At 47.8% G+C, this 27,713-nt stretch overlaps 1 protein-coding gene across 2 annotated transcripts in view; it reads left to right on the forward strand.

Moving 5' to 3' along the window:
• The first annotated feature begins 16,129 nt into the window (after positions 1–16,129).
• SCNN1B (sodium channel epithelial 1 subunit beta) overlaps positions 16,130–27,713 on the forward strand; it is a 58,098-nt gene continuing 46,514 nt past the window's right edge. Inside the window, exon 1 of one of the 2 annotated variants that reach the window (XM_045992415.1) lies at positions 16,130–16,209. The gene's annotated coding sequence lies outside the window, so the exon portion shown is untranslated. The remainder of the gene's footprint in view (positions 16,210–27,713) is intronic. The other variant, XM_045992413.1, reaches the window with a different exon arrangement.

Consider the following 27,713-nt stretch of genomic DNA (forward strand, 5'->3'; position numbering starts at 1 on the left):
TCAGAATCCAGGCAGCTTCCACAAAGGCATGGTGCAAGCTGGCTATAGGGAGTGGTGTGGACTGTGTCAAACTGGGGGACCATGCACACCCTTTCTAAATGGGGCAGCCCTACAAGGCTGCAGCCACTCTCTGCCAAGCTGGAACACAGACTCACTGTTGCCAGATTGGCTGACTTTTCAGAAAAAACTGAAAATCCTCCCCAGCCAGTTAAATCTACCACTTTGTAAATACTGGCAAAGAAACCAAATCCAGGTGAGCCTGGGACATCTTGTGGGGCCAGAGAGCTAGGGGAAATTAGCAAAGACTATTTAGGGTCAAGTCAAGAGGACACAAGGCCAGGCTGCCAGGGCTCCCACTTGATTGAACTGGGTCATTTTTTAAAAAAAGATTGTATTTATTTATTTGACACAGAGAGAGAGGTCACAAGTAGGCAGTGCAGCAGGGTGGGGGGGGGAAAGCAGGCTCCCTGCTGAGCAGAGAGCCCGATGCGGGGCTCGATCCCAGGACCCTGAGATCATGACCTGAGCTGAAGGAAAAGGCTTACCCCACTGAGCCACCTAGGCACCCTGAACTGGGTCATTTTTAAGCATCAAAAAGAAAAAATGAGGGGCGCCTGGGTGGCTCAGTGGGTTAAAGCCTCTGCTTTCGGCTCAGATCATGATCTCCGGGGCCCTGGGATCGAGCCCCACATCAGGCTCTCTGCTCCGCGGAGAGCTTGCTTCCTCCTCTCTCTCTGCCTGCCTCTCTGCCTACTTGTAATCTCTGTCAAGTAAGTAAATAAAATCTTAAAAAAAAAAAAAGAAAGAAAAAATGAATGCGTGATCCTAGAATGGATCCCGGAACAGAAGAAAGACATTACTAGAAAAAGCAAAACCTAAATAAAATTGTGGTGTTAAGATAATAGTAATGTATAAGGGCACCTGCCTGCCTCAGTCAATAGAGCATGTGACTCTTGATCTTGGGGCTGTGAGTTTGAGCCCCACGTTGGGAGTAGAGATTACTAAAAATATAAAATCTTTTCTAAAAAAAGATAATAGTAATGTATCAATACTGATTTCTCAGTATTCCTTTTTCAAGGGAACCACAGTAACATAAGATGTTATTGTTAGGGTACCTGGATAAGAGCATATGGGAACTCTCTGTACTATCTTTGCAACTTTTCTATAGATACAAAATTACTCCAGAATCGAAGGTTATTTAAAGAAAATAATGAGGGGAGTCTGGGTGGCTCCGTGGGTTAAAGCCTCTGCCTTCAGTTCAGGTCATGATCTCAGGGTCCTGGGATGGAGCCCCACATCAGGCTCTCTGTTCAGTGGAGAGCCTGCTTCCCTCTCTCCCTCTGCCTCCCTCTCTGCCTACTTGTGATCTCTCTCTCTGTCAAATAAATAAAATCTTCCAAAAAAATAAAGAAAATAATGAATGCAACTGAATGAAACACCTTAATAGTCTTTTCAAAGATCACTGAGTTCATAATGATACTCAGAGAGAGAGAACGCGAAGGAATTTGTCACCATTGGAGGTGGCTGTTGGATCAAATCCTTACCCTGAAAAATAGTAATTAAAGAGAAAGAATTGGGACACCTGGGTGCCTCAGTGGGTTAAGCCTCTGCCTTCGGCTCAGGTCATGATCCCAGTGTTCTGGGATGGAGCCCCACAACGGGCTCTCTGCTCAGCCGGGAGCCTGCTTCCCCCTCTCTCTCTGTCTGCCTCTCTGCCTACTTGTGATTTCTCTCTCTGTTGAATAAATAAATAAAATCTTAAAAAAAAAAAGAGAGAGAGAGAGAAGGAATTTTTTTTTTTTTAAGTAGGCTCCACACCCAATACGGGGCTTGAACTCACCCTGAGATCAAGACCTGAGATAAAGAGTCGGAAGCTTCACTGACAGAGCCACCCAGATGCCCTTACAGGAAAGACTTTAATCTGCCCTTGTCAATGAGGGGAGGAAGCTCTTCTTGACAGAATAATGTCCCCTTATAAATGACGAATGAAGACTAGCACTAGAATTTTACAACCCTGGATGAAATAATTGACTCAGGCTCCATCATCTCCAGATGCTGAAACCATGAGGTGAAAGGTTCAAGGAAGGCTGGATAATCACGCGCTGCCAAATCATTGGCCCAAAGAGCTCTTACTGGTTACAAGTGAAGAAATTTACAATGCAGGGATCCAGCTTTTCACCGCCTAAACCCACTCATCAATCTTAGCTTTGGTAATGAGACAGCCCATCTCCGAGCCTTCTGGTGTGATTCAACAGGACACCCACAGCACCAACTAGGAAGAATTCTTGCCAAAAATGTCTGGCCAAAATCTGATCAGACCTTGAGATCTAGCTTCCAGTGTACCGCAAATACAGGAGCAAAAGGGTCAAGTTAAGTACACGGCAGGAAAGCAATCAGCCAAAGCTGAGAAGGGAGAGTGTTCTACCAGTAAGACAATGGGCTTCATTTCTCCAACAAGTCATTGACCTGGAAAAAAGGGAGGAGAGGGAGGAGAGGCAATTCTAGGCTTAAAGAGACTTAGGAGAGGGGCCCCTGGGTGGCTCAGTGGGTTAAGCCTCTGCCTTCAGCTCAGGTCATGATCTCAGGGTCCTGGGATCGAGCACCACATTGGGCTCTCTGCTCAGCGGGGAGCCTCCTTCCTCCTCTCTCTCTGCCTGCCTCTCTGCCTACTTGTGATCTCTGTCTGTCAAATAAGTAAATTAAATATTTTAAAAAAAATTTTTAAAAAAGAGAGACTTAGGAGATATGATCAAACACAATTTGTGGAACTTGATTGGGTCCTGGTTTGAATCAAGTGTAAAAGACATTTGGCAGAACTGTGGATATGGAGGGAGTCGATGAGAGCACAGATTTGGGGTTCTTTTTGTTAGGTGTTACAACAGTGTCGTGGCTCAGTAAAGAAGGGTCTGTTTTTTTTTAAAGGACGCCTATTGAAATATTTAGGGATGAAATGGCATGTTGACTATAAGTACTTTAAACACTTCATCCAAAAAAGAAAAAGGAGATGTATATAAAAAGTGATGTATATATGGATATTCATTATACGATTCTACTTTTCTGTACATTTGAAATTATTCATAATAAAGAACAAAAGTCAAGTGCAGGCTGAACAAGCATTCATTTAGCCCACAAATATTTACTGAGCACCTACTATGTACCAGGCACTGATCTACACATTGGGGTTGTAGTGATTGAAAAAAGTGTTAAGATCTTGCCTGCCTTCCTGGAATTACAACCAGTTGGGGCAGAAAGAGAATCAAGAAACCAAGCAGGTAAACTCTAATGTATGTCCAAGTGTAATGTCTGAGAAGCTCTACAGAGAACAAGGGCAAGAAAATAAGGACAAGAGGAACATTGATACTGGGTAGATATTGCTATTTTATGTGGGATAACCTAGGGAGACTTCTCTGAGGGGTTGACATCTGAGCAGAGACCTACAAGTGAGAAAAACAGCCACGGAGATACCTGGTAGAGGAGCAAAGGTTTAAAAGCCATAGGAAGGGGCACCTGAGTGGCTCAGTGGGCTAAGGCCTCTGCCTTCGGCTCAGGTCATGATCCTGGGGTCATGGGATCGAGCCCCACATCGGGCTCTCTGCTCAGCATGGAGCCTGCTTCCTCCTCTCTCTGCCTCCCTCTCTGCCTACTTGTGATCTCTCTGTCAAATAAATAAATAAAGTCTTCTAAAATTAAATAAATAAAAGCCATAGGAAGAGCCAGTGCCAAGGCATGAGGTAGAAGCATGCTTCGGGGCATTCAGGAAGCAACAAGGAGACCCATGAGGGTCATATGGAATGCTAAGAGGGTGAGTAGTAGGAGATGAGTTCAGAGAAGCAGTGAAGAGGGAGGGTCAGAAATAATGGGGGAACTTACATGCCATTCCAGCTCTTACTCTGGGTGAGATGGAAACCATTAAAGGAGGAACATAATCGGACTTGGGAGCTTTTTGTTATTATTTTGTAGGGAATACCTAAACATACAAAAGTAGAGAGAATAGTACATGTACACTCACATACCCATCACACAGCTTCATCTCCGGTTCACACTGAGTCATCCACACCTTCCTCACCACCAGAACAGATTATTTTGAAGTAAATCCCAGATATCTTACCATCTCATCCATTCATTCATATATATATATGAATGAATAATATATATATATATATATATATATATATATATATATATAAAACATAAAGGCTCCTTTTAGAAAACCCACAACAAAAACATCATCACACCTAAAAAAATGAATAAGTCCTGAATATTGTAAACTATTTAGTGTTCAATAATTGTCCCAACTGTCTTATCAATAATTTTCATAGTCCATATGAATCAGCATCCAAATAAGAAGAAAGAATCACATTTATTAAAAAAAGCTCTTGATCTATTTTACTCTCTAGGATTCTCTTTTTTTCTTTCACTTTTATTGAGATACAACTGACGTACAGCACTGTGTAAGTTTAAAGTGTACAGCAGGGACGCCTGGGTGGCTCAGTTGGTTAAGTGTCTGTCTTTGGCTCAGGTCATGATCCCAGGGTGCTGAGATCGAGTCCCACATCGGGCTCCCTGCTCAGCAGGGAGCCTGCTTCTCCCTCTGCCCGCTGCTTCCCTTGCTTGTCCTCTCCCTCTCTCTGATAAATAAATAAAATCTTAAAAAAATAAAGTGTACAGCATAGTGATTTGACTTACATAAACTGTGAAATAATTATCACAATAAATTTAGTTAACATCCATCACCTCATATAGATGCCAAAAAAAAAAAAAAAAAAGGAAGGATGGAAGAAAAGTTTTGTTTTGTTTTGGTGATAAGAACTTTTAGGATTTACTCTCTTGGCACCCTTCAAATATACCTATGGCTGTAACTGTAGTCATCACGTTGTACCTTCATCCCTGGTATTTCTGTATAATTTGAAGTTTGTACCTCTTGTCTACCTTCCTCTATTTCCCCTACACTCCACCCCCTGTCTTATAACCACAAATCTTATCTCTTTCTCTATGAGTTTGGTTTGGTTTTTATTTTTAGATTCCACATACAAAAGAAATCATACAGTTTTTATCTTTCTCTGACTGACTTATTTACTTAGCCTAATGCTATCAAGTTCCATTCATGTTATCGCAAATGGCAAGATTTCCTTATTTTTTGTGGCTGAATAATATTTCACTCACATATAAACCACAACTTCTTTATCCATTCATCTGTCAATGGACACTTGGGTTGTTTTCATGTCTTGCCTATTGTAAATAATGCTGCAATGAACATAGGGATGCAGATATCCCCTTGGATATAGTGATTTCATCTCCCTTGTATTTATACCCAGTGTGAAATTTCCAGATCATGCATAGGTTCTCCTTCTAATTTTTTGAGGATCCAGGATTCTCCTTCAAATCTATGTTTGTTTTATTTTTCTATTGAAAAAACTGGTTCATTTGTCCTAGAGAGTTTTCTACCATCTGAATTTTCCTGCTTATATCTCCATGGCATTATTTAACATGTTCCCCCGTATTTTTTAAATAAATTGGTAGTTATATCCAGAGACCTGATCAGATTCAAGTTTACTTTTTTGGGGGGAGGAGAGGCAGGATTATTTCATCGATCATGTTGGGCACTTTTGTTGGAAGATGTATGCTGTTTGATTGCCCTTTGTGTCATTATAAAAGCAGCTACAAATGATTTTTTGCCTAGATCTGCTAATTCTTTAGAAATTTCAAAGTGTTGACATTTCAGGGCATCTGGGTGGCTCAGTGGGTTAAGCCTCTGCCTTCCACCCAGGTCATGATCCCCGGGATCAAGCCCCACATCTGGCTCTCTGCTCAGCCGGGAGCCTGCTTCCGCCCACGCGCCCCCCCCCCTTCCTGCCTCTCTACCTACTTGTGTCTCTCTCTGCCAAATAAATAAAATCTTAAAAAAAAAAAAAAAAAAGAACAACCAAAGTGTTGACATTTCATTTTCTCCTTCTCTCATTAGCTGGAATATACAGATATGAAAAGTTTCCTACATCAGCTATTTGATGACCCTGCACAGGCCAGGCAGAATACATGCCTGGCTCTTTCCCTTTATAAATTTTCAAAAAGTAATGCATTAATTCCCTACGGCATTCCTTCTCTATGGCCACTTAGCAAACTACCTACATCGTGGCTTAAAACTGCACATTTATTATCTCACACTTTCTGTGGCTGAAGAATTCCAGCCTGCTCAGCTGGGTCTTCCGCTGCAGTCTCTCACCAGGCTGTGATCAAGATGTTGGTGGGTGCTGTGGTCCCATGGAAAGGCTGCACTGGGGAAGGATTTGGTTCCGAGCTGGTTGACTTGGTTGGGAGGGGATTACACAAGGGTGTTAACACTAAGAGGCAACCTTTGGGGGCCACCCTACAGTTGTCTTGCCACACCCACCAGCCTCCAGAGGTGACTGTTGAGTTTCATTTGTTTGCTCAGTATGACCTGGATTATTTAAATCTTTTTTTTTTTTTTTTTAAAGTAGACTCCACGCCCAACATGGGACTTGAACTCACGACCCTGAGGTCAAGAGTCGCATGCTCTACTGACTGGGCCAGCCAGGTGCCCCAGTATGACCTGGATTATTAAAGCATAAAAGGATTATTCTTGGCTGCTATGTGGCAACTATAGGGCAGGGGAGCAGGCTGTAAGCATTGCCACGGCCTCATCGTCTGCTCCCTCAATATTAAATAATATGACTTAAACATCATAATGAGACAAAGGCTGTGAGAACAAGCCCCAAGTGAAAAACATACCCACCTGGAGCACCTTCTGGTGGTTGTTACTGTAAAACCGCATTTCCTACAAAGCAGAACCAGGTTGCGGACAGGACGCGACCCGGAACGCAAGCGGGACTTAAATCAGAGGACCCTGGCTCCAAAAAGCACCAATGAGCGGCCTGACTTACCTGCCAATATCGACCAATCAGAACAAGGCCCTTCCAACCAATCAGGACAAGGCCCTACCAACCAATCGGAAGAAGGCTTTTTTTTTTCTTTTCCCCTCATTAGCATATTGGCGGGGAGTGGGATCCTGAGCCGGAGCTGAGTGAAGACTCGGTCCTGTTAGTGCTGTATCTTCCTTCAGCTGGGGCGGGAACCTCAGTAAACCCTGTGTCTTTGATTTTTGGGGTCTGGTCTCGTTTCAGTCATTGTGGGGCCCCAAAATCTGACTTCAGGAACAGTACTATGTAAGAGTAGACAGTTGGCTGCTGCCATTTTTTTTCTTGTTGAAATGGTCATTGTTCCATATGTGATTCAATTCTAATTTTTAATTTTTTTAAAGATTCTTTTTTTTTTTTTTTTCCAAGATTTTACTTATGTATTTGACAGACATCGATCACAAGTAGGCAGAGAGGCAGGCGGAGGAGAGGCGGGAAGTAGGCTCCCGGCTGAGCAGAGAGCCGCATGCGGGGTTCGAGCCAAGGACCCTGGGATCATGACCTCAGCCAAAGGCAGAGGCTTAACCCACCGAGCCACCCAGGCGCCCCTAAACTCTAATTTTTAAGGCCACATAAGTGTTGACTTTTTTAAAAGGCTGCCCGGCCTGTTGCCAGCTGTGGCCCCACACTAGCCAGAAGGTTTTGTCTCTCGGTAGGCGGAGCCAAAGGAAGGTCTCCTGTTTTCTTTCCCGGCATGAAACTGTGATTTCAGGCCACCTCAGTAGCAATTAAGTAGCTTCAAAAGTGAATCTGACTCATTAAACACTCAGCTGTCTGAGAGGACTTGGTCCTAAATTAAATCAGCCCCTCCTATTCTTTTTTTAAAGTGTAAACGATGTTTATTAGGGTCTTTCAAACTTTTATTTTTTATTTTTTTAGGATTTTCAGGTTTTTAATTATATGAGTGATATATGTAATCCTACTTTTTAAAGATTTACTTATTTATTTTAGAGAGAAAGCACGCAAGCAGGAGGGGCAAAGGGAGGGAGGGAGAATCTCAAGCCAACTCTGCACCTCCCTTGGCAGAGCCCAGACCGGGTCTTGATCTCATGACCCCCCGGGGCCCTACCTGAGCCCAAACCAAGAGCTGGATGCTCAACCTACTGATCTACTCAGGCGCCCCTGTGAAAATACTACTTTTTTTTTTTTTTTAATATTTTATTTATTTGACAGAGAGAGAGGTCACAAGTAGTCAGAGAGGCAGGCAGAGAGAGAGGGAGAAACAGGCTCCCCCCTGAACAGAGAGCCCGATGCGGGGCTTGATCCCAGGACCCTGAGATCATGACCTGAGCTGAAGGCAGAGGCTTAAACCACTGAGCAACCCAGGTGCCCCAAAATACTACTTTTTAAAAAAAGTAATAGAGCAAAAGATAAAATTAGCCTAGACCACCCCACCTCTCTTTCCTCCCTTTTGTTCTGGAGGTAATCATGATGAACAGTTTGGCACGTATTCTTGTAGAACTCTGTCTTTGCATGTACATAAATATATACTAGTTAAAATGAATTCTTTTGTTTTATATGGTTTCTATGTACATAATGTTATATTTCAGGCATTGTTCTGCAACTTACTTCAGTATCTTCAAAAGTAAGGATGACTGGGGAGGAAAAGCCCAGCACAGGCAATGTAATCGATGATACTGGAATATCATTGTACGGTGACAGATGGTAGTGGTGAGTAGAGCATAATGTATAGGGTTTTCAAATCGCTATACTGTACACCTGAAACTAATGTAACATTGTGTGTTAATTACACTTCAATTAAAAAATAATAATCATTAAAAAAATAAAAGGGCATATAACAACAACAAAAAAAGACTGACTCATTAAACACCCAATTGTTTGAGAAGACTCGGTCCTAAATTTTCTCACACCCAGCATATTATGTCAGCTACCCCTGAAAGATACACCCAGAATCTAACTACTACTCACTACCTCCATGTCATTCACCCTGGTCCTTGCTTCAGCTCTTGCCTTCCTACAATCCATTGTCAATAATTCTTATAGAGTGAGTCTTTTCAAATTCCGGTCAATCTACCCAGAATTACTGAAAGCAGGGACATGAGCGGATATTTATAAACCCACATTCATTGTAGCATTATTCACAATAAGCAAAACCAATGTCCATTAGCAGATGAATGGATAAGCAAAATATGTCATATATACATACAATGGAATATTACTCACTCTTAAAAAGGAAGAAAGTTCTGGAGCACTGGGGTGGCTCAGTTGGTTAAGTGGCTGACTCTTGATTTTGGCTTGGGTCATGATCTCAGGGTCATGGGATTGAGCCCCATGTCAGGCTCTGTGCTCAACAACAGTCTGTTTCTCTCTTTCCCTCTGCTTCTCCCTATGCTCTCACACTCTCTAAGGTAAATAAATAAAATCTTTTTTAAAAAGGAAGAAAGTTCTGTCACATGCTACAGCGTGGATGAACCTTGAAGGCATTATGCTATGTGAAATAAGCCAGACATAAAAGCACAGATAGTGTATGATCCCACTTACATGAGTAGCCAAATTCATAGAGACAGTAGAATATTGGTTACCAGAGCTGGAGGGACAGGGGCCTGGCTAATTATTGTTTAATGGGTACATTACTGTTTAATGAGTTTCAGTTTTGGAAGATGAAAAAGTTCTGGAGGTGGGTAGTGATAACGGTCAAACAACAACATGAACATATTTAGTGCTGAACTATACACTTAAAAATGCTTAAAGTTGCAAATTTTATTTTACATATATTTTATCACAGTGAAAAAAAAATACATTAGAAATTTTTCATGACTCAGGACTGAAGTTCCTACACTGGCCCTCCTTCATGTTTTGTCCCCCCTCCCAACTTCCTGCAGCCCCCTCCTCTCCTAGTTCACTTCTACTCCAGACACACTGGCCTCTTACAGCTCCTCAAACACACCAGGCTTGCTCTCTGTCTCAGGGCCTTTGCACTTGCTGTTCCTTCTGCCTGGTACATTCTCCCAGATATCTGCAGGGTTAGTTTCCTCACTTCCTGTAGGCTGACCATCCTATTTAAAATCCAACCTCCATCCAATTTCCTTTGGCGTGCATTTTTTTTCTCCAGAGCAGTTATTACCATGTAGAAAAAAAAAAACCTGTCTTATTTACTGTCTGTCTTCCCTCACTAGCATGTAAGAGTGTTACAGTGTTTTCAGGTTTCCAAGCCACAACCTGACCTTTCTCAGGATTCCCGGATGCAACTGAAAACCTCAATGGCAAAGTTGTGAAGTTTGTTCCCAGATCTTCTTCCCTAGGTAAAGGCATCCCGGGAGCAGATTAAATTTTTTCTCTGGGCCAGGGCAGAGAGAAAAATGGAAAGGTGTGTGGCTCCAAGTGACCAGGTGAACCCTGAGCGCCAGCCTGGCTGTGCCTTGTGGGATCTGGGCTCTGTGGTTACATTTCTGGGAACAAAGTAAAAACTGCCAGGCTTGGCAGGGGCCAGAAGCTTTTGAGACTGGTTGGAAGGCAAGGCCAAGCAGGGGACAACCACACTCATATGCCCACAGGGCAGACAAGCGGGCAGGCCGGCTGTGGCAATACTGGGCACCATGGGAGTGGGGGTCATGGGGAACCAGGGTCCTCTGCTGCCATGCAGTTGCAGACGGCCCAGGCCAAGCAGCAATGGAAGCCCTATGTCACCAGTCCACCTGACGGCTTATTTTCCAGAGAATCAGGAAGTTGATTTTTATGTGCTATTTCCTGACTTTTAAACATGGGCTCAAAAATTATTTTAATCCCATGTGGTCTGACAAAACATGTTTGAAAACTGGATCTCCCCCATTCCCCACACACCCCAGTCTAGGACTACCAGTTTACAGCTCTGTGGTTTAGCAAAAGGTATGAGAACGCGGACTTTGGTTGCTGAGAGGCCTGGTTTTCCCACAGTTTGGACAAATTCCTCGACATCTGCAAATCTGTTTATCTGTAAAATGGGAATGAAAATAGAACCTATCTCATAAGATCGTTTGGGAGGATGCAGGAGATTTAGCATACACATGCCTAGCCGGCCCGAGTTCCATAATGCTAGTTGCAGTAATTGGGGTGGGGGGACAGAGGCCTGGGGGAATTTAAGGGGGAGAAAGAAGAATAACAAAAAGGACAGCATGGTGTCAGCTGTGTGTTGTGGTCAGAGGCAGGGGAGCACTGAAACATGCTATGGGCTGTGGGAATGAGACTCGGAGATCCAGACATCCGCTTTTTTTTTTTTAAATTTTTATTTATTTATTTTTTCAACGTAACAGTATTTATTGTTTTTGCACAACACCCAGTGCTCCATGCAGTACATGCCCTCCCTATTACCCACCACCTAGTTCCCCCAACCTCCCACCCCTGACCCTTCAAGACCCTCAGGTTCTTTTTCAGAGTCCATAGTCTCTCATGGTTCACCTCCCCTTCCAATTTCCCTCAACCTCCTTCTCTCCATCTCCCAATGTCCTCCATGTCATTTGTTATGCTCCACAAATAAGTGAAACCATATGATACTTGACTCTCTCTGCTTGACTTATTTCACTCAGCATAATCTCTTCCAGTCCCGTCCATGTTGCTACAAAAGTTGGGTATTCATCCTTTCTGATGGAGGCATAATACTCCATCGTGTATATGTACCACATCTTCCTTATCCATTCGTCCGTTGAAGGGCATCTTGGTTCTTTCCACAGTTTGGCGACAGTGGCCATCGCTACTATAAACATTGGGGTACAGATGGCCATCCGCTTTTGATCCATGGACTCAGACTGCCAACCAAGCCAGAGCTCCTGCAATCGGGACCTCCAGACCTGAAGGTGGCGCTGCATCTCCAAGAAGCTCTCTGTCTCAGAGGGAGATACCAGTCCAGAGCCGCCACTTTCCATTCTGTACTTAAACACCTCCCTCCTCTCTTTGAGCCTAACTGTGGGATTTTACATCTGCACTTGTCTTAGCTTATCTTCTTAATTTGGGCCTGGACATTCCAGACTGTCAAGATTCTGTTAAAAAAAAAAAAAAAAAAGTAGTACAGTCCCTCCTGGTTCCTTTTGTGGTTTGGATAACATTTTCACCAGAATCAGGTGTCTTTCAGTGGCAAGCATCAGAAACCCCAGCCCAAGATGGCTTGAGAAAAAAAAGGGAAATGTATAGCTCCAGGCACCTATAAGGTCCAAGGGTAGGGCTACCTTCAGGTTGTGCTTGATGTGGGTCACATGACCAAGCGAGGACCTAGATGACCTGTCATCTTTCCAGCTGGGATTCATTCCTAATCAGCCTCTTCACAGCTGCAGCTCCACATCTGAACAACTCAGAAGCCAGTGGTACTCCAAAGGAGAAGTCTCAGTATAGACTTTCACTGGGTTAATCTGACTTGTGTCATGTTCCCTCCCTTGAACCAATCAGCATCCCAAGAGGAGTAGAATGTGCTGGTCACTGGGCTGGGGCTGTCTCAATCCTGAATGGGCTGGTGATGAATGAAATGAATATCTCAAAATATGGCCGAGGGATGAAGAAGTGGTGAGGACCCTAGGGCTAAATCAGGTGCAGTTGCCTGAAGAAGAATGAGTGGATGATCAGTGCCTCACTCCTTCTGAAAAGGAAAAAAAAATTACCTTATTTTTATGCAAAGTTTTGTTTAAATAGTGGTTGTAAAACACAGCATCCAACACCCCATTGATCACCAGGTCTGGCTTGGCTGATCTTGGATCCCCTTTCCTATCTTATTATCTTCCACAAATGCGTTCACTTGGCTAAAGAAAGCAGAAAAACTGTTCTTCTACAATACTACAGAAATATTCTATATAATTGGGAGGGGGAGTACTTAGAGACCTCCCAGTCCAGTCATGAATCCATCCAGACATGAATTCATCTAACTGTGCCATAGGTCTTCAACTAGAAAAAGTCTTTTTTTTTTTTCCTTTAATTTGGCCACATGATCCATAGTTCTTAACACCTGGTGAAAACCCATGTGGACATCCTCTGATATCCTTAAGACCAGAGCCCCAATCAAAAAAGCCCCAAGTTCAATCTTCATGAACTCAAGCCAACTGAGAGAGCACAACTCTCTTTGTTCACAATTGTTTATAATACATATCTTAAAATTGGTTAGCCTAACATCACCAGTCCATGGTTCCTAGACACCCCAATGCCAGCTCCTCCCACACTGGACATCATGACTCAGAGAAAGACACGCCACCTGTACAAAGCTGCCCACAACAATACCATCCTGGAGAAGATACATCCCAATAATGTCCACCACCAGAAACTGGCCAGGAAAACCCAGGGTGTGAACCAAAAGGAAAACCCTCCCATATAACATGGATTGTGAACCATATAAGATTGCCATTATGTAGGTCAATGATAGTAAAATATTAACAATTTCATATGGTCACAACTGAATCTACTAGGGCAGTGGTTTTCAAAGTGTGGTCCACAGACTTATGGGGTTGGGGCAAAGACCCGGTCAAGAGAAACATAAGATCAAAATTATTTTCATAATAATACTAAGGTGTTATTTGCCCCTTTCTCCATGTTGACATTTGCGCTACAAAAGCAATGGTAGGTCAAATTATGTGGAATTGTATTTCCTTCATTTATTTCAACAAAAACACATAAGGCAACAGACCGAATACAAAAGCAGATGCCAGAATCCAGTTGTCCCTTATAAAGCCAGATACTAAAAGAAATTTGCAAAACTGCTAACCAATGTCATTCTTCCCACTGATATTTTTTGTTATGAAAAATATTTTTCATAAAAGCATTTTAATTACGTTAACATGTAGTGGGTTTATTATTTTTATATATATATATATATTTTTTAAAGATTTTATTTATTTGACAGACAGAGATTTCAAGTAGGTAGAGAGGCAGGCAGAGAGAGAGAGGAGGAAGCAGGCTCCCCGCTGAGCAGAGAGCCCGATGCGGGGCTCGATCCCAGGAGCCTGGGATCATGACCTGAGCTGAAGGCAGAGGCTTTAACCCACTGAGCCACCCAGGTGCCCCATTTTTATATATATTTTTAAAGACTTTATTTATTTGACAGACAGAGATCACAAGTAGGCAGAGAGGCAGGCAGAGAGAGAGGAGGAAGCAGGCTCCCTGCTGAGCAGAGAGCCCGATGCGGGGCTCGATCCCAGAGACCCCCGGGATCATGACCTGAGCTGAAGGCAGAGGCTTTAACCCACTGAGCCACCCAGGTGCCCCTCCTTATGATATTTTTAAAATTTTACTTGAAGTAACTGATACTGTACACAGCCATCTGCTGCAGCTAAGTACACAGGCTCTGGATTTAGACTATCTAAGTTCAAATCCCATCTCTGACACTTCTAGTTGTGTGACCTCGAGCAATTACTCTACCTATCTACACCACTTTCCTCATCAGTAAAATAGGGATACCTATTGTACCCCATGAGGTTTGAAGTCTGTGGACATCCATATACATAGACTATGTTCTTGTTAAGTGCTATATAGTATTCCATTGAATAAACATGCCACATTTTATTATTTCTCTACTACAAATAATGGCAACAATAAACTTCCTTCTACTTGTAGAGGTTCACAGATTTAGTGTCAAAAATCTTCTTGATTGACTCGTTCTCTCCAGCAGGGCTCAGGCTCTAGAAAGTTCAGTCTCTCTGGTAGACAGAACAAAGCCCTCCCAAAAATACCTATGTTCTCATTCTCAGAACCTGTAACTGCTGAATTACATGGCAAAGGGGAATTAAGATTGCAGGTAGAATTAAATTAGGCAATCAGCTGGCCTACAAATGGAGAAATTATCCTGCATTATTCAGGGAGGCCAAATGCACCCATGAGGGTCTCTAGAAGTGGAAGAGTGATATAGAAAGGAGAAAACTAGGGGTGCCTGGGTGGCTCAGTGGGTTAAGCCTCTGCCTTCCACTCAGGTCATGATCCCAGGGTCCTGAGATCAAGCCCCGCATCAGGTTCTTCCCTTAGCAGGAGTCTGCTTCTCCCTCTCACTCTCCCTCTCTCTCTCTCTCTCTCAAATATATATATATAAAATCTTTTAAAGAAAAAAGAAAGAAAGGAGAGAACTAGACAAATAGTACGGGAGAAGGGCTCAGCTCTGTATTGCTGGTTCTAAACACAGAGGAAGGGGTCGCAAGCCAAGGAATGGAGGCAGTATTTACAAGCTAGAAAAGGCAAGAAAATAGATTCTCCCCTAGGGCCTCTAGAAGGAACACAGTCCTCCCATGTCTTGATTTTAGGGGTGTTGGATCTCTGACCTCCAGGACTGTAACATAATAAATCATGTGTATTAAGCTAATACATTTGTCCTTATTTGTTACAGCAAGAGAGAAAAGGAATCCAGTCTCTCTCAAAGGTGGGATGGAGAAGGCTAACTTTTGGGGGTTGCCAAGGGTGTGTGAACCATGTGTTGAGGATATTGGCAAGAAAGTGGCTGAAATGATCTCCCTTGGAACGTGACCTGCTAAAGAGAAGAGAGGAGGAAAACAAGTGAGGACAGGAGGAAAGGGGAGGACCTGGCAGTGAGTGGAGGCTGAAACAGGGGTGCAGTGGGAGTCAAGGGAGGAAGCCCCGAGGCCCCACCGGCCTGGTAGGCAGTTTGAATTTCTAAGGTAGAGGCGGGGCCTTCAGGGAATGGCTGGGATCTAGGAGTGACCTTGGAGGGGGTGGCTGAGTCAGAGAGGAGGAGAGGGTCACTGGGAAAGAAGAGGTGAGCTAATTCCATCTCATAGGTCCGCTGAGGTTCAGGGACAGTTTGGGGGAAATCACCTGCAGGAGCCTGTCCTTGCAAATCTTCTAAAATCCCCAGCTGGGCAATCTGCGGGGGTGCGGGGTGGGGGTGGGGGGCGGGTGCGGAAGTGACAGGGGTGCCGTTCGTTGCCTGCGTGTGCTGCGTCTAGGTACACCGTGGGGTAGCACCGAGTGGTTAGGGTGTGTGTAGCATGCGATGTGCTGGGGGAGGACAACGGGGGCAGGGGGCCCACCGGCACATATTGCGGCTTCTCTGGGTGCCGTGGGGGTCTGGACATGCGGAGAGTGTGGGGTGCACACGTCGGTGGTGGGGGTGTGGGGTGTTGTGGGTACGTGGGGGTGGCACGTGGGTACGAGTGGGTGTGCCGGACCAGAGCTGGGCGGCCCGGGCCCTGGACCGGCGCCACCAAGCTCCGCCCGCGGGCGCTCCCGGGCTTCCCGCCCCCTCGGCTGCTCCCTCCCCGTCCCCGTGGCCGTGCGCGCTCCCAGCCCGGGCGCCACAGCCTCCCCGGCCACCGCCGCCGCCGCTGTCACCCTCGCCGTCTGGAGCCGCTGTGGGAAACAGGTATGACAGCGACCCCGGGCGAGCGCAGGGGGCGCCCTGCCGTGGCGCCTTCCCCCGCGCGCTCCGTCAGCCCCGCCTCAGTTTCCCTGGGTGGGTGGGTGGGGGCGCTCGGGCGCCGCGGGGACCGGCCTGGGGGTACAGGGGGCGGACCGCCTAGTGACAAAAACCTTGGAGCGGGAGGCGGAGGGAAGGGGAGGACCCGACGAGTCCCAGGAGGGTCGCGGTGCTGGAGAGGGCGGAGAGGGCCACGGTGTCCTGGGCGCGGAGGGGCGGGGTGAGCTGTCGTCCGGGAGGGTGACACCCGTGAAACCCGTGAGCGCCTACTCACCGCCTCGTGTAGTCAAACAGAACGGCGAGACTTCAGCCACAGAGCATCCTGGGCCGTGGGCCTCCCTGGTGTTCCCATTTCACAGACGGGGAAACTGAGGGGCAGAGGGTGGCCAACCTTGCTGGTGTCCGGGTGACAATTACTGAGCCCAGAAGTCTGACCCCAGAGCCTGCTTCTTGGCCTCTCTTGTCAGCAGCCCCTGGGGGCCCCAGGGTTGGGCCAGGTCTCTGCGTGGCCCCCTGCTGGGGAGGAGGCCAGCTCCCAGCTGCCTGCTGCTTCTCCCCTAGAGGGGCTTTGTCCTGGGAGTTCCTGTAGTCCTAACTTTTCTGCTGGCCCAGGCAGGGGACCGTTGGGAACAGTGGGTGTGTGGGTTGGCAGGGAGCAGGCCCTTCCCACTGCAGCATGGAGGGAGAAACTGAGGCACGGACAAGTTTAGGCTGGAAGCAGCAGAGCTTCTCCCACGTGTGAGAGGCACAACAGCTCCCTCACTTCATCCCCACCAGGGAGCCAGGTCCAGAAGCCAACGCTTGTCTCAGGCAGCAGAGCCCTCCGAGGGTCCACTGGGGGACTTGTAGAAATGCCCGCCTGAGGACTAAGTATCCCGGTGGTCCCCACCTGGCATCCTCAGTGACTCGACCTACCTACTCACTGAACTGTGATTCCAGGAGGAACACAGGGACCCGTCCACCCAGCACCTTTGGCTGTAACCTTCCAATTCCTGCCCTCCCTGCTTCCCGAAGGTAATCACCTTCGTAACTCGGGGTGTTCCTTCTGGACCTTTCCTACACCTATGCAGTCACATATGTGCATACCTACAGAAACTGTATAAAATGCTTAGTGATGTTGTAGGCAGAATATTTAACAGAAATGGGATAATCTATCCATATTCTGCAACTTGGACCCCCCCCCCATCATTTCTTTGAGAGTTACCCATGTTGTGCATATAAATCTAACTTGTCAGAAAAATTAGGGGGCTTGGGGTACCTGGGTGGCTCAGTTGGTTAAGTGGCTGCCTTTGGCTCTGGTCATGATCCTAGGGTCCTGGGATCCAGCCCCACATCAGGCTCCCTGCTTGGGAGAGAGCCCGCTTCTCCCTCTCCCTCTGCCTACTACTCTGTCTACCTGCACTCTCTCTCAATCTCTCTCAAAAAAAGAAGTAAAATCTTTTTTTTTAAATTGGGCTTTAAAAAAAAAGATTTGTTTATTTTAGAGAGAGAGAATGGGAGGGGAGGGGGAGGGGGCAGAGGGAGAAACTGTAGCAGACTCAGCGCTGACCCATAGCCCAGAAGCGGGGGCCTGATCCCACCCCCCAGCCAAAAGCAAGAGCCTGATGCTTGACCGCTCCACCACCCAGTGCCCCACAGGGGCTGTTTTAGATTTCAGCTTTTTCTGTAAGTTGACATCTCTGGGTTAAGTAAGATTTTTGTGCTTTGTCCTAAACTAACTTGAGAGGGTCTCTATTTGCAGGCCAACATCCTCTCTCCTCCGTTGCGCATGTGCACGAGCGCACACGTGTGCACGGGGTGCACACACATGCACATGCACACACCTCGTGTGCCCGCGTATACACGCTTGAACATGTGTTCACACGTGCGTGCACTGCACACAGGCACACCCACGTACACAGGCGCAGGAGCACATAGGCACACTTCTGTTTGTGGGCGAGGACAAGCATGGCACCCCTTCTACCTGCCGTCTCTGCTGAGCCCAGAGGCCAGGGTCTGAGGCATGCCACAAGCTCTGCCTGTCCAGGTTCCAGTGGGCAGAGTTCCCAAAAGGGACAGCCTCCAGGGATCCTCTCTGGATGTCCCCAGCACTGCCTTCACCTTCCAGTAGGAGCCAGGGGAATTAGGAAACGTGCTGGCAGATGGGAATGTCCTGAGTCTTATTTGTGTCCCACACACTTTCGCAGTCCCGTCCGGGGGATGAGCGTGTGAGTGTGCGTGTGCGTGCGCTGAAACGTGTGTCAACATTTTGGTGGAATGCCTGAACATTTGGTGGAAAGTCGGCTGGGGAGAAGCTGGAAGCAGTTGGTACTCACCTTACCATCCTAGCTGGGGTGGTGCCTTCCCCCTGCATGAGCCGCAGCTTTCTCATCCGCACCCGGAATTGAGGACGGGGCAACCTCCCAAAACTGCGGAGCACATCAGTGGGATGACGAAATGAAACACTCACCCAGGGCATCGTCAGTCCTCGGTAAGCAGGAAGTGTCGTCCTGGACACGGGAGACCCTGAGATGGTCCCTGGGCGGAGGTGACGCTCCGAGTCACCACTGGGCCGTCATTTCTTGTGCACACCCCGAGGCCAGGCTGGAGAATCCTGAGTGCTGAGTGGGCTGGAGGATGAGATTCCTGGTTGTTGAGCACCAGGCTCAGCTCAGAGGCACCCAGAAGCAGCAGGTGAATTGTGCTTCCTGCCCTGAGCGAGGGCGCAGCTGTGAAGTGAGTCGAGGTCCCCCCATCTTTGAGATATAAGAGATAGCAGAAGTTGCCAAGGAGGCCTATGGGCAGCCTTTGGGAGGCCCATCCCGCCTTTTACATTTTAGATTACTCTCAAATTTAAAAAAAAAAAAGTAGGAGACGTCACATAAAACTTCGTACATCTGGATCCCCTCAAGAAATCAGAAAAGCAGACAACTCCAGGCCCCACATTCAGCTACCCCCTTCTTCGATGGGCACCGTCCACACAGTCCCCACCGGGCCCACTCCTCGTTCGTAAAGAACGGCATGCCACAAAATTCGACTCAAAACCTAGACTTACAGCCGGCGTCTACATCTCAGCCCAGCCACAGACGAGTGGTGTGGTCTCGGGGAAATTGCTTAGCATTTTTGTGACTCCATTTCCCCAAAAAGAAAAGTGAGCACTTGCCTCAAAAGGTTATTTTAGTCATTAAATGAGTCCACAACCTAAGCCTCTTAAAACATTGTGTGGTGTACAGGTCGCACTAAGCGTTGATAAGGCTGTTAGCTGTTGGCCACCCAGCCCCTGTGATAGCAGAGTTTGTACTCCAGAGTGCACTTGATACAAATAAACACTCTGGAAACACAAGTGAGGGAGGAAGGAAGAAAGGAAAGGAATGCTTTGAGCCCCCTTTTCAAATAAGAGGCTGCCATCCTAGATGTTTTTTCTTCCCAAAGACAGGAAGAGGACAGCTTTTCAGGGAAAGATACAGAGGAGGGGATTCTAAGGTGGGTTTTGAAGGATACATAGGAGTTCCTCTGGAGCCATAGAGTGAAAAAGGTTTTGCCCTACAGAGGAGACAGGAAAGAACCTGGAGATCATGATGATGGGGCTTATGGCAGGAAAGGGGATGAACATTTTTTGCACTTACTATGTGCAGGTGTTCTTAATCATCACCCCACTGGGGCAGGGCACACGCTTACAACGCCCCTAGCAACAAGGTCTGTGATCCCCATTTACTGATGAATGAGATGCTCAGTGGGGTGAGCACTTGCCTGAGAGAGCTGGGGTCAGGTCTGTCTGATTCTAAAACCCATGCATCCCTGCTCTCCTCGTAAAGTGGAGATAGTCCTATTAAAACCCACTGCACAGGTTTGTTGCGAGGATTAGATGAGAAAATTAAGGCGCAGACCTCAGCACGCGACCTGGCAGAGAGCAGTTGCTCTGTTATTTTCCTTGGAACAAAGCCTGTGTTTCTCCAGACCTCTCAGCCTCACTCATACCAGTTGGGGGAGTCCAGGGAGCGAATGAATGGCCTGGGCCAGCGGGTCTCAAAGTGTGGTCCGTGGACCAGAAACGTTGGGGTCAGCATCAACTGGAGCTGGTTGGAAGTGTGAATTCTCAAACCCACCTTAGACCTACGGAATCGGAGACCAGGGCTGGGGCCCGATATTTTACAAACTCTGCAGGTGGTTCTATGGGTGCTGAAATTTTCAAGATCCCTGGCCTAGAGGAAAGCTTCAAACGAGACCCCCTTCAGCCAGCTACGTCCATCTCCCACTAGAATTTTCTCCGCAGGAAAGTCCAAAGCTGGAGGACGTCCTAAGACAGAAGCATGTCCCCCTCCACACTGGACAGTTCCTGAGGGGCCCAGTGGAGTTCCTGGGGCTTTTATTCTTTGGAACTTGCTCTCCTTTCTAGTGTTGCAGCCTCTAGTCTGCCCACCTTGAGGGTCTGGGGCAAGATTTGGCTTTTAAGGAGCTGAAAGTAAGAGATAACCCCAGGCAGCTGAGGACCATCCCCTCCCCCCGCAAAAAGCCTGTTATTAGAGACCCTTCTGTGCCCGGGGGCCTCGGTGGGCCGTCCCTTCCCCCTCTGCCCCTTTGAGAACATAAGTCCAAGCAGGAGTCCTGAGCGGTGGGGATGACCTCAGTACTCTGCAGAAAGAGCCATTAAGGAGGTCCTAGGTCAAGTGACAGGGAGGTGAGTCCAGGCTGGGGACAGTAACATAACTGTAGAGGACCTCCAGTCCAAAAGCAGGCCCCCTCCCATGTGTCCTCTTTGAAGTGAAGAGTGGGAGGCATTCAGGGTGTCTGGGGGTCGCAGTCTGCCTTTGGCTCAGGTCATGACCGCAGGGTCCTGGGATCAAGCCCCACATCGGGCTCCCTGCTCAGTAGGAAGTCTGCTTCTCCCCATTCCTCTTTCCCTGTCCCTACTCGTGTTCTCTCTCTCTCTCTCTCCCTCTCTCAAATAAGTATTTTTTAAAAAAGGATGGGAGGCAGTGTAGCCTAACGTGTGGAAGCATGGCCTTGCCTTAAAGATCAAAGTTGCTGAGACTGCCTTACAGTCAGTATTTCCTATATGACCCAAACTAAAAGCACCCATCAGCCTGCATATCAAACTAGTAAAAAAAAAAAAAAAAAAAAAAATCTATCACTTCTTTGGCAGAGTTAATTTCATGGATAAAGAGCTCTTACAAATCAAAAAGCAAGCATCCCATCCAAAAAAAGAGCGAGCGAGAGAGAGAGAGATATGATTTGGCTGTTCACGTAGAAAGAAGTACATAGAAAGAAGCATAAATTCAAACAGACGAAAAGATGCTCAACCACTCTTCAAAAAAAAAAAAAAAAAAAAAAAAAAAGAACGGCACAGCCAAACCACCATGATTCTGTTTTCCACCTGCCAGATCCCTGGGTACCGCTCCGTGTTGGAAATGGGGGTGGGGGTGACCAGCACATTCCAATTCTGCCAGTGGGAGCACAAACTGGGGTACCCTCGGGGCAGGGAGAGGTTAGGAAACTGTTGACATTTAAGAGGCCCATACCTCAGGGCTCTGCAATTTCACCTGCAGGAATTTACCCAGTGGATATGTTTGCATTGGGCACAGCATGCTCGAGCAAAGATAGTCCGCATCGTGCATAACAGCAGACTGCTGCAAAGTAAACACCCATCAGAAAGGAGCGAAGTCCGGTAGGTGTGGGAAGAGCCACACAAGAGAATAAGATGCAGGGCGTCTGGGTGACTCAGCGGGTTAAAGCCTCTACCTTCGGCTCCAGTCACGATCTCAGGGTCCTGGGATCGGGTCCTGCATCACCCTCGCTGCTCAGCGGGGAGCCTGCTTCTCCCCCCCCGCCCCCCCGCCTGCTTGTGATTTCTCTGTGTGTGTGTCAAATAAATAAATAAAATCTTAAAAAAAAAAGAGAGAGAGAGAGAGAGATAGAATACGATGCAGCCATTCAGAAGAAAACAGTAGCTCTGTGAATGGGTGTGGAACCATCTCCCAGATAAATTGATAAAAGAGAAAGGCAGGGTATGGGACAGTATAGCACTCTGCCATCTGTGCACATAGAGCTCCTTTACAAAAGGACAAGCTAAGCAGATATATGTAGATTTTTGCAGACACACATTAAACCCCAGGGGACACTCGGGAAGCCTATGGTAGTGGTTGACTTTGGGGAGGGAAGCAAGACAGAACTTTTCATTGCCTACATTTGGAACTCTTCAGACGTTTCCCCCATACGTGCTTTATATTCGAGTGATAAACGCCAGCCACACACATCTTCTTCCTCCTCATTTAAAACAAGAATAACGTTAGAGAGAAGGTGAACTCCCTTTTTGACCACTCCCCAAACTCTGTGTTTCCAAATAAAAATGAATTACTCTTTTTAAAAGTAGGGCCTTTGGTCACAAAAGAGCAAGTATTGCATGATTGCATTTATGTGAGGTACTTAGAAAAGGCAGATTCGTGGAGGGAGAGGAGAGATTACCAGGGGCTGAGGGGCGGGGGCAGCGGTCGCTAGTGTTCAGTGGGGACACAGTTTCATTCTGCTTGGGACGGTGCAGATGATTGCCTGACAGCGTCAACCCACTTTATGCCCCTGAAACATACACTTAAAAATTATTAAAATGGCAGGGGCGCCCGGCTGCCTCAGTTGGAAGAGTTGCGTGACTCTTGATCTCGGGGTCTTGAGTTCAAGCCCCACATTGGGTGTAGAGATTACTTAAGTAGATACAAACTGAAGAGAAAATGATTAAAATGGTAAATTTTATGATGTATAGTTTGCCACAATAGAAAAATTTATAGATGACTCAAAAAAATAGAAAAAAAAAAAAAAAAGAAGTTGGGGCTCCGAAATCAGATTGTACAGGTTCCAGTCCTTGGTGCCCCCACTTCTGAGCCGTGAATACTTGGTCAATGTGTACTTCTCTGAGCCTCACTTTTCCCACCTGCAAATGGGGCTGTCCAAGAGGGCCTGGCTCACAGGGACCCTGCAAGGATTAAAGAACTTTGTCCTCGCAAAGTGTCTTCTCTGCATCTCTGGGGCTATCATAGGAGGTCAGAATGAGGAGGACGGGGAGACTGGAATCGGCCACTGGACCAGATATCGGGACCAGCAGGTCCAGATGGAGACAGGGTCTAAGGAGTTTGCAAAAACATCATCTGTTTTTTATTTCACTTTGTATTTGCAAAGTTAAAACATTCTGTGTTTCTATAATGTAAATTACAAAATATAAATGCAGAAGAAGTCTTCCGAGCTGGTAGGAATACACAAAAGGTGCAGGGATTCTTAACCTGGGCGTGCTAACCTCCAGAGATCAGAATCCTGGCTCTGCACTTCTCCCACTGTGTGACCTAAGGCAAGTTACTTAACCTCTCTGTGCTTCCGTTTCTCCTCTGGAAACTGGAGAGGATAGTAAGTCTCACCTCAGTAGGGATATTATGAAGATGAAATGTGTCCAGTGCTTAGAATAGCGCCTGGAGCACAGTAGTTTGTTAAATAAGTAAATTAACTTGAAGGAACCCCGGAAGTCTTAGCATTTTTGTTTTTAAATGAGGAATTTCTTTTTCACATGAAAGAAAGGGGGAGCTAGCCAAGATACGGTCATGGGGCTGAGCTGAAGCTGGAGCGAACCTGGTGGGTTTGCTGGGAGGTGAGGGGTGCCCAGCAGATGGGGAGTGGGCCTGTGGGAGACTGAGGCTCAGAGAAGCTCGGGAATTTGCCCAAGAGGCCACACCGCGGTAACAGGAGAATGTGAATTCAGCCCCACTCACTCCTCCTCCGTGGTGCCTCCTTGACACGGACAGTCTTTTTTTTTTTTTTTTTTAAGATTTTATTTATTCATTTGACAGACAGAGATCACAAGTAGGCAGAGAGGCAAGCAGAGAGAAAGGGGGAACCAGGCTCCCTGTTGAGCAGAGATCCCGATGCGGGGCCCGATCCCAGGACTCTGGGATCTTGACCTGAGCTGAAGGCAGAGGCTTTAACCCACTGAGCCACCCAGGCGCCCCTGACACGACAGTCTTGAGGATTGTGGGGGATAGGGAGTCAGGGACCAGTGGTACCCCTACAGCAAACAAACCCCCTTCCTTGCAGACTTCTGGAACAACCCGGGCAGCCTTGCTTCCTCCTGATGTGCCAGGGAGCTCACTCCCGAGCCCAGGTCCGGAAGGAAGGCTAAGATCTGGCAAGGCTGGTGCACTCTTGGGCAGGAGCTGCTGGAGAGCTGGCTGCAGGGCCGCCTCCCCAGACCAGCTCCCCCGCCCTCTGCAGGCTGATTCCTGGAATTCCACTGTGGCTCTCTCAGCTGTGCACCCCGTGTTGAAAGTCCCCACCGCCCACCCCAGGAAGGCCCACCCTTGTCCTTCCTCCAGGGTTTGTGTTGCACTGAGGAGCTGGGGCGGGGGCTTTGCTGAGTTAGGTGAGAGGGACCACAAAGGACCTTCAAATGGAGGGAGGGGCCGCATACTGGGCCAGGGGAGTCCTGGTGTATGGCCGGCTGCTGGGGGAGACAATTCCTGTCCTCAGAGGTCCTCAAAGCATGACCACTGAGGTTTTCCCGGAGTCCTCCGGAGGCATTTTGTCTAAGGGTTGAGTTTGGGAGTCAGCAGTTGGCATTGGAGGTGGGCTCGGTGTGACCTCGGGCTTGATACTTAGCCTCTGAGCCCCAGGACCGGCCTGTGGCCTGGGGACCATAGCACCACCTCCCGCGAGGGCTCTGGGCCAGCTGAGTGCGCCGCACCTTAGCTCAGGGCCGGGGGTCCCTCAGTCACCGGCCCCATCCCTCTCCCGGCTCCAGGGAACTCCAGAAAGGCGGTGCTCCTCCGCCTGCCCGGCTTCCAGAATGGAGGAGGGTGGGGGCGTGGGAGGAGAGGCCGGCCCTGAGAGGCCGGGAGAAAGATCAGAATCGGGGCCTGGCTGTGTGTCCAGGGAGGGGTGATGCTCAAGTGCAGAGCAACTCACACGCTGTTGGAACAGGAGCCGGTGTGACGCCTCTGACACGGGACGATACCGGTGGCAGCCCGGCCCTGGGGGACGGGCCCGGGGAGAGGGTCCCCCCCACCCCCCGACACACATACAGAGGGCAGAACCCGGAAGAGTAGGGTGGTGTTTGAGGGGCCGCGGAAACGACGTCTCCCAGCATGTAGGGAGCGCTTCCTGAATGCTGCAACACTCGTCTTCCGGGGTTTAAACTTCTACAAGGCAAGGTTTTGTCTGTTTTCTTCTCCGCTTTGCCACTGCAGCAATGGGCCAGGCACTGGACCTACAGCGCTGAGCGAGCCGCGACTCCCAGCCCCCAGGAAGCCCCTTGGTCCCTCGTCTGAGACGCCCTCTCCATCCTTGTTCCGACTCCTGAACTCCCACCCGGGCCCACCATTGGCTGGACGGGTGGGGCTGACTTCTTGGGGGATCTTATGATCTGGTTGGCTAAAAGCCCCAGCCTAAAGGCCGCTCCCCAAAGCCAGTCGTTCTCTCAAGGAGTGTGGCCACCCTACTAGGGAACCGTGCTGCTTTGCTCACTTACACACGGGGATGAACTGACTTCAGTGTCTTTTCCAACACGTGATACGGTTCGTCAACTAAACCCTGTTGAGGCCCGCGTGGCTTTCTTCTCTACAGTGATAATAATAAAAACGGCCAGTGTTTTTTAAGCCCACATTCCATGCCAGGCTCATGCATTATTTCACAGAATCCTTCAGCAGCCATAAAGGGTCGGTACACATGCTCTTCCCGTTTGACCCCTGGGGACACTGAGCACAATGCAGTGAAATGGGAGGTGTCATTGTCTGCGTTTTGCAAATAAGAAAAATGGGCTCAGAGAGGTTAAGTAACTTGCCCGAGGTCACACAGAACGAGCAGATGGTGGGGCTGGGATTCAAAACCAAGCAAATGATCTGACCACAGAGCCCACTCTACTCTCCCCATCCTGCTTCTCCCGGGCTTCAGGTGTTATTTGAGAAGTGGGTGCGGAGGAGTGGAAATTTTTACTCCATGACTTGGTTCTTGAAGCCCTTGGCTCACCTGCAGCCAAGTGTAAGGTTTCAGCTGTTTGCTTCCCAGGAACTACCCTGGGTCACCGTACGGGTAAGGATTCCAATCTCTCCCAACAGAGAGGGGCCGCCCAGAGCCCGGTTTGCGTGTGGCTTTGACTCTTGGGTCAGCAGCCCCTCACCTTCCAGGGCACCCAATTCATAGCCTCTAAATTTTCCTGGAGGCCTGGCTTCCTCCTGCCCAGGGGCTGGGCCTGCCTCCCAGCAACTCAGTTTCAAAGCTCAGGCCCAAGGCCCAAAACACCACACTGGATTTTAGAGCTTGGCAGAAAATGAAGGCTTTGCTGGAAAAAGGAGGCCAAGGGCCCTTTCCCCCTTTCTTATCTTTGATTCATGCCTTTCACCTGGCATTTGAGGAGAAAAGTGTACACTTCATAAACGCCAGTGCAGCGGAACCCACTTTGTGGATCCAGGGCACGGAGAGCCCGGATGACCCAGCATTTACAAGGCACGGACATAGGACAGACACGGCGAGCCACGTTTGGCTTGACTTAGCTCATTTAATCTGCACAGTACTCTTATCCACGAGGTGTATCACTGCCGTCCCCACTGTTTTCATCGCCATCATCACCTCCTTCATTGTCGTCCCTGCCCCCATCATCACCTTCATCACGGTCATCATCACCATCATCATCACTTTTTTTTTAAAAAGATTATTTATTTATTTATTTGACACAGAGAGAGAGAGAGAGATCACAAGTAGGCAGAGAGGCAGGCAGGGGGAGGGCAGAGAGCCTGATGTGGGGCTTGATCCTGGACCCTGAGATCATGACCTGAGCCGAAGGCAGAGGCTTAACCCACTGAGCCACCCAGGCGTCCCCATCATCACTTTCAACACCATCATCATCCCCATCATAATCACATCATCCCATCATCACCTTCACCTTCCTCACCATCACCACCATTATAATCCCCATCATCTCCATCACCTTCAACACCTTCATCACCATCATCATCATCATCACCACCGCCATCATCCCCATCATCACCTTCAACACCTTCATAACTCCATCCCCACCATCTCCATCAGCACCAACAGCAACATCGTGGTCACCTGCATGGCTTCCCAGACCCAAGACCCAAAATGCAGTTGGGGAGCCAGACCCGGAAGATATGACACATCCATCTCCTAGAGAGATGGTTGAGAGTTTGGGCTCCAAAGTCCAAAAGACCCAAATTTGAGTCCTTGTTTGACACTTTCTAGCTGTGTGACTTTGAGCCAGTGATTTAACCTCTCTGAACCTCAGCGTCCTTGTCTGTAAAATGGGGGTGATCACAGTTCCTGCCTGGTGGGGTTGTGATGAAGGTCACACGAGCTGGCGCAGGTAAGCCTTGGCACAGGGCCTGGCTCAGATCAGAAAAGCAAAGCAAACATAGGGAAGCACTCTGGTAAGGGGAGAACCTGAGTGTTTGTTTAGGAGTTCCCGGCAGCCCTGGACGGTGAGG

The sequence above is a fragment of the Meles meles genome, chromosome 21, assembly GCF_922984935.1.
Source record: "Meles meles chromosome 21, mMelMel3.1 paternal haplotype, whole genome shotgun sequence".
Lineage (NCBI taxonomy): Eukaryota > Metazoa > Chordata > Mammalia > Carnivora > Mustelidae > Meles > Meles meles.